The sequence below is a fragment of the Vespa velutina genome, chromosome 13, assembly GCF_912470025.1.
Source record: "Vespa velutina chromosome 13, iVesVel2.1, whole genome shotgun sequence".
Taxonomy (NCBI): Eukaryota; Metazoa; Arthropoda; class Insecta; order Hymenoptera; family Vespidae; genus Vespa; species Vespa velutina.
Window position 1 is genome coordinate 685,001 of NC_062200.1, and position 7,500 is coordinate 692,500.

General features: G+C 38.8%; 1 protein-coding gene across 2 annotated transcripts in view; it reads left to right on the forward strand.

Annotated features, from left to right (window-relative positions):
- The window catches only part of LOC124953910 (low density lipoprotein receptor adapter protein 1-like), an 84,169-nt gene extending 77,181 nt beyond the window's left edge, over positions 1 to 6,988 (forward strand). For both annotated transcript variants that reach the window (XM_047505971.1, XM_047505972.1), the window contains one exon: positions 6,923 to 6,988. The gene's annotated coding sequence lies outside the window, so the exon portion shown is untranslated. The remainder of the gene's footprint in view (positions 1 to 6,922) is intronic.
- Positions 6,989 to 7,500: the final 512 nt, after the last annotated feature.

The window sequence follows — 7,500 nt, forward strand, 5'->3', positions numbered from 1 at the left end:
ATTATTGCCTCGAGAGTTATTTCGATCTCTCGATCGTCTCGAGAGGCTTCCTGAATGGAATACCTACTCTCTTTCTCTCTCTCTCTCTCTCTCTCTCTCTCTCTCTCTCTCTCTCTCTCTCTCTTTCTCTCTTTCTATACGCAGTGGGAGCGACGATAGTCTGACTCATTCATCGGAGTTCGCTTGTGGATCCGTGAATGAATGTTTGATTCACGGTTTCGTATAACGTATAACGGAGTGCCAACTCCAGCTCGATTGCAGTTCTGCACTCGTATCTACTCCTTTAATTGTTCGTTAGGTCGGTAAACGCGACAGCATTGTTCGAAACATACTCGATCTTTGCTTAATCTCGTTTCTTTGCCTCGAAAATGCGTGTCCAGAAATAATGATTGATAAAAATGAATGGGAAGGAGGAGAGCGTTGACGGGGTCACGTCATTCTGATCACATATCGATCCTAAAAGAATATAAATCAGCTTTTTATTCGTTGGAAAATTAAACGAGTTCAATTTTTTTTTTTTTTTTTTTTTTTCTTCTTTTTTTCTTTCATCCTTTTTTTTCCCTCTTTTATCTCTATGATTATGGAAAGGAATAGTAGAAAGGATGGAACTACTTTTTTTCTTTTCTTTTCTTTTCTCCCGACATTTCTCCGGTTTAATTAACCGATGGAATCACGGATATTAATTCATGGTGCTGTCGGCGTCTTCCGTTTCTTCCTTCGTCCACTAATATCCGGGAATGAGAGAAAAGAAAAATGGAAGGGCGGATACGGGGAAAGGGGTAAGGGGGGAAAAAATCGAAAGGGGACACGATCCATGAACTTTCTGTGTCTCCATTGTGTGCGTCTCGTGTCTGCTCGAATTGGTTATTAACTCGCAGGCTAGCAGTTCCGATGTGACGAAGGTAAAACGAGGACGTTGAGAAAATCGATTCGTTAGAAGAAAGGCATGAAGAGAGAAAGAGAAGGCAATGAAAGAAACTAGGAGATATTGTCATCTCATTGTACGTCTGTCGAGGGACGTATGTATGGTTAATAAAAATTTTTTTTAATGCACGTCCTTTCTCTTCCTCGCTCTCTCTCTCTCTCTCTTCCTTTTTATATATATATATATATATATATATATATCTATTACGGATAAATTAAACCCCGAGTTTCTTTTCGATGGACTTAAATCGACTTGAACGTGCATTACGAGGCTACCGTATCGTAAAAAGAATATAAAAGGCTGAGGTGGTAAAGCGGAAGAAGAAGAAAAAGAAGGAGAAGCAAAAGAAAAAAGAAAAAAAGAAAGAAGGGTGGAAAGAAAAGGACCAAGTCGAGGGGCTGAAACTTTCTCACTGAAGGCTTGCACGATACGAACGATTTTAAAAGAGAGAGAGAGAGAGAGAGAGAGAGAGAGAGAGAAAAGAATCAAGAATATGTAGTATGCTTTCTCGAGAACGATTTTGCACGACAACGGAAGGCAAATGGCAAGTGTTGGTTGCTTCGCTGACTAGCTTTTACGAAGGAAAGAGGCAAACGACGCTAATGCGTCGTCTCTTACTCGTTTCGAACATTCCCTTTCTCGAAAAGTTTGCAAACGACATCGCCCCTCCGTCCTTTCACGGATTTAAAGAGATCTCGAGAGCATTCAATAAAAGCCAAACCTTATACCGTATCTGCATATATTTTTAACGTTAAAGCCGTATTCTATTAAATGACGATATCCTTTTCTCTGTCTATAGAAATACCGATAGCAATATATATTCGCGTTTTGAGAGAGAGAGAGAGAACGAATATTTTTTATCAGTTGAAACTCGATATCGATACCTACCATAATTTTGTCTTATCTCCTTCTATAATGCATAAATTATTAGAACGTTTAATTTGCATATCCACGTAATCGTTAAAAATAATGAATTATAGCCATAAGAAAAGAAGTAAGAAAAGAATGTTAAAACGTTGCATAAAGTTGAATTGTTAAAAAGGAACCGCGTCGATTTTAATCACAGAATTTTAAAACGTAAAAAGAAAAAATGACATTTTTGGAAAAAAAGAAAAAGGAGAAAAGCAAATGAAATATTAGATGGGAAATACGCGATGCGCTTTTAAAGCCAATGTTAACGATGGTTTTGGCATGACCATGATGGTGATGGTGGTGGTAGTGGTCTCTTTGGCACCAGCTGCAAGATTCTCTCAAAGTTAAAGATTACGAAGGCACATGCCATAGTCTTTGGACCAATACACTGAAACACTTGGGAACTCTCAATGGTACTACTCTTGAAAGTGTAACTTTCGCGGTCTCCTAACAATTTACCATGTTAACGTTAGGGAGAGAGAGAGAGAGAGAGTTAGGTTGGAACGATCGAAGAAGCCAAAGCGACGCATCGAGAACACTGCGAGTTTCTAATGTCCTTGGAATTAGTCTCGCGACGCCGTTTGCTGTGTTAATTGTACTTAGAATCGTTATAGTTCGGAGCCTTATGACTTTCGATTTCGGGAAATGTTTGATATCGTTTTAGAGCATTGCATTTTCAATGCTTCCTTATCTTATATCCTTCGTTTTCCTTCTTTTTCTTCCTTTTTATTTTTACATTTTAATATTCGTTATAAAATACAAGTTACTACTAGTCACGATCGAGTTACCGTTGATCAATAGAACAACGTCGAACAATATTAAACGTTAAGATATTTCACTTCTCTAATTCAGACCAGTTTCAGCTCTTCTCTCAGCATTCAGCATAACTAAGACGTCGTAGATTACTTCGGCTCATTCCGCTTTAACGGGCAAACTTTGAGCGAGTAATCGGTAGTCAAAGTTTTGGAGACGCTTTGCGCAGTGCTAATTGAGATTTCGCTATTATCCCTCTTACCGCCTCTTGCTCTCTTTCTCTTTCTCCTCCATCCTCTGAAATTCCTTCAGTCATGAACAACTTTGAATCATCGAAATATAAATGAGCTAATCGTGAAAGATGAAACTACGATTTTCTCTGCTACTTTTCCAAACTTATTTTCTTCTTCTTCTATTTCTATATGTGTATATATATATATATATGTATATATACACATATATATAATCAAAAATGAACGGTCGTATCTTTGTCCTAACCAGAGATATCCATATATCCGAACTGTCGTAATACGTCATACTATATAAATTGTCTTTGGTACCTTTGAATTTCACCGACGGAGTATTAATAGGACTAAGGTAAATTACTACTCCTTTGACCAGCTCGAGTTGAGTTTGACATGACAAATGTCCAACCTTCAGTCGTCTCTCTCTCTTTCGTTCCCTATCAAACTATCCTTTGGACGTTTGCTAAAATATTAACCGATAACTACGTACAATGGAGAGAGAGAGAGAGAGAGAGAGAGAGAGAGAGAGAGAGAGAGAGAGAGAGAGAGAGAGAGAGAGAGATCATGTTAGCTAGGGCACTCGTTACGTCTCATGAATGGAATAGTTTCTTTGTGATAAGAATAGAGAAAGAGAGAGAGAGAGAGAGAAGGGAAGTATATATTAATGGAGGTACTTGAAACTCTGAGCTATTTGGTTTTGATTAATTCAATGCAAACACTCTGACAAGGGAGAAGAAGAAGGGAAGGGAACGATGAGTAAAGTTTCCTTTTCTAACGACGAAGTAATCATTTGCAATCAGCAGGCATTCGACAGTCCTTTAAGAGACAGATTACGTAGAGTTTGGCTTGAATGAACGTCGAATGAATCCTCTTGCTTGCATTATGTATATATAGATAATCGGTGTGTGTGCTTTCCCATCTGTCTATGTGTCGGTATATTCTATCTCCATCTCTCTCCCTGTCATTACATAGAGTTCCGACCTGCACTTCGGTAAATCCTCGAAACGCAAGCTAGTTTGCATTCTCTTCGACTTTGAAACGAGTCCACCGGGGAAGAAGGAAGAATAGTTAAATAATGGAGGGTATTATTCCGGTGAAGCAATCGTCCTAACGTTAACGAGTACGAGAGAACAAGAACAATCTTGCAGGGCAACAAGCTTACGAGGAATCATGACTGTCTTTATTTTTCTTTTTTTGATCGTGCTAAAAGTCGAATATTTTTAATGATTAAATACTCTCTCTCTCTCTCTCTCTCCTCTCTTTGTCTTGCTTTTGGAAATATTTTCTCACTCTTTCGTATCTTGCTAGTAAACTAGAGATAGGTAGAGTGCATAGGAAGGCCTAGGAAACCTCATCGATGCGAACACAAATCCAGAAGAGTTAATCTAATTAAAATATCGCTATGGCATCGGTGACTGAGTCATTCCTCCGACGACAAAAGAGACAAAGAGAAATGGAGAGAGTAAGACTGGAGTGAAATGAAAAAAAATGGTCAACACTTTTCGGGCTAAGATAACAGAAAGAAAAGTAAGAGTTCTACAGGAATGTTACGTTAGACAGAGAGAGAGAATATCCTCGGGGTCTGACGTTGATAACGACATTATTTGTCGCATCGTTTATCGTTGAAAATGTTTCCCTTTTCCTTCATTTCTCCTTTTTATCCTTCTCGTTCCCTTAACTCTCGCTACGTTCGTCCCGTACGCATTTGCTGCCGGCGATAGGAGTGTTAAATCACGAGGGCCACGTTGCGAGTGGGCTTAGCCATAGCAAAAGAATCATTTGTCAAGGGAGAGAATAAAGTTGCCAGCTCGTAAAGATTATCAAACCAACCATATCGTCCTCTTTTCCTCGTTTTTTTTTTTTTCTTTTTTGTACTCTCTATTTTTTATTCTCTCCGTAACATTCCTAACTACATGATATAAACACCTTCGTATATTATATACACCTAGGAGTTTACAAATTTGGCTACGTGCGCTTGACGCAATTAACACTTCTGGTGTTATACTTGTGTCGGATAACGTCAAAAATACCTTGGAGATCGATCCCCCTTCTCGTTTGTTTGAAACGTATTTTTCGTGTCGTTTTTCCTTTTTGTACGAGATCGGATGGTAACTAACAGTAGCTTTGGGATTTCGTTGATGCGAAACGCTTTTATAGCGTCTCGTCGTTCGTAATACTCGCTTCTATCGGCTTTCACCGTTTCTCTCTCCAATTTCGGATATGAAAGGGATGTTTTCACTTCCTCTCTCCCCCCCCCCCCCTCTCTCTCTCTCTCTCTCTGTGCAGTAGCAAGATGAAGTCGAATTCGACGCGCGTTATATGCAAAGTGTGAGTTTGCTTTGGGGTTTGTATAATTTCTACGCTCGGTTCAATTATTTTCCATGGGGAAACGAGAATGTAAAGATTCGTATCATGGGACAATGCTTCTACAGAGAATAATACTTGATCTCGATCAACATAATTTCTCTCTCTCCCTTTCTCTGTGCATCGATCTGTCTATCTATCTATCTATCTATCTATATTTATATTAATGCATATATTTATTGCATATATCCTCTGCAATATTGATATTTCTAGTGAAAAGAGAATATCCCTAGTCCTTTCTCATTCATTCATTCATTCATTCATTCATTCATTCATTTGTTCTTTTTTAATCTCGAACTGCAGAGAAACGTTTACGAATTTATCGATTTTCCCGTACAATTCGTCCGCCGCTAAAGTCAGCCAATATTCGCTAGGAGACGAAAGGACGTATTTGAACTTTTTTTATCGAAAGCAAACAAAGATGTATATACATATACATATACATATATATATATATATGTGTGTGTGTCGTTTGGTAGTCAGAGGACAATTTTGTAGCAGTGATTCATAGTCAGGAGATTGGGAATAACGTTGGAAGCACACCGGTCAGAGATATCTCCTGCGTTGGAGCGTGCAATATCGGGTTTTGGTATCTCTGCCGATTCCTCCCTTCTCTTCTCCTCCTCCTCCTCCTCCTCCTCCCTTCCCTTCTCTTCGCTGCAGTTAGCAACCTCCGTCTCTTCTTCGCACTGACTGGACGTTCGCTTGATATATTACAGGAGCCGTTTATTACCTCTGACCGATAATGTTTTGCTTTGTTTCACGGTTGTGCATAGGATCTATCTGGTATTGTCCACTTCGTACCATCGACTAACAAGCTGTGCCAACGATGACCATCAGAGAGAGAGAGAGAGAGAGAGAGAGAAAACGTGTGGTAACTGCACCGGTGACGTGTTCGTCATTTATCTTCCTCGACACCTCGATCCGATTTCGATTTATTTTCGAGTATGCAAGGCAAAGATTCTCATTTTTATTCGAAAATATCGTTCCACCTCCCTACCTCCCTGAACTTTTGCTTTATCCTGATCTCTCGTGTAAATAATGATTAAGTATGGGAATTTTGAAAAAAAAAAAAGATAGAATCTCTGATATATAAAATCTCTCCCGAGTGTGTAACGAAAGGAGAGATGGAGGATTAGAAAAATTGGCGATAAAATAAAGCTTATTTAAATGCATTTTAATATAATTAATTACGTTTGATGAAAGAACGAAGATAATGATAAAAGAACGTGAGAAAGATGCATAATCCTGTGCTTATTCTCTCCTCTCGTAAGTAGAAAAAGTTAGGATCGTGTACTCTAATCTTCCGTTAGTTTGATAAGTCATCACGGTTCGTTGCTTAGCGCTGTATTCAACTCTCCTAGTATTCGCAACGATGTGAGCTTTCCAGTACGCTCGAAGCGAAGCTTAATTAAATAGCGGCCAAACATCCTGCCGGAATGTTCCTACCGAGTTATTACGCGTGACCTGTTCTCTCTCTTTCTCTCCCTAGCGTGCAATGTGGTTGCCATGATTTTAATCGGACTAATATGTGGCCCTCATCCTTTTTCGCGAATGAAACCCAACTATACCTATCTGACCTCATAAACTCGTTCTATTTTTGCCATACAAAGGGTGGTAGTATTTTTTTTTTTTTCTCCTTTATAGACGATCCTAGTTTTACGCCATTCCGTCGGCCCTACCTGAATGTTTTATTAATATTTCCTTGATTTTTCTTTTTCAGATGAAAATACGAGAAGGGAGGAGACAACTGTGACGGCGAACTGTGTTTCATGCGAGGCTGTAATCATAAAAAGGTGATAGAAATCGTTTCTATATTCATCGTTCGATATTATGTACGAATGACACGAGGAGAGTCGACAAAGGATTTATCCACTCTTCCATTTTTTTTTTTCTATTTTTTTTTTCTATTTTTTTTTTATTTTTTTTTTTTTTTTTATAAAGACGTTCACATTTATATATGTCTCAGGGTATTCTTGCTAATGTAACGAGTAGCTGCCGAAGACACACGTTCTTCGTCGAACGTCCATTAAAATTCCAATTTTTTCTCCCGCTCTCTTTCTCTTTCTCTCTTTCCCCTCCTTTCTTTTTTCTTCTCTTTAACAGGATAGAATCTCCCTCGTAAAATTCGTGAGAATTACACGGGTGGTTCCGGTTAAGAGAAGGAGAAGCCGATCGTGAGAGGAAGATAGATAGGAAAATGGCTGAATAAATTCTAAATTATTCCGTTCGCACGCGTCGAGTTTTCGCGAAAAATGCTTGGCATTTTAATAGAGGTTGCGGTGCTATTGTGGCAACTTT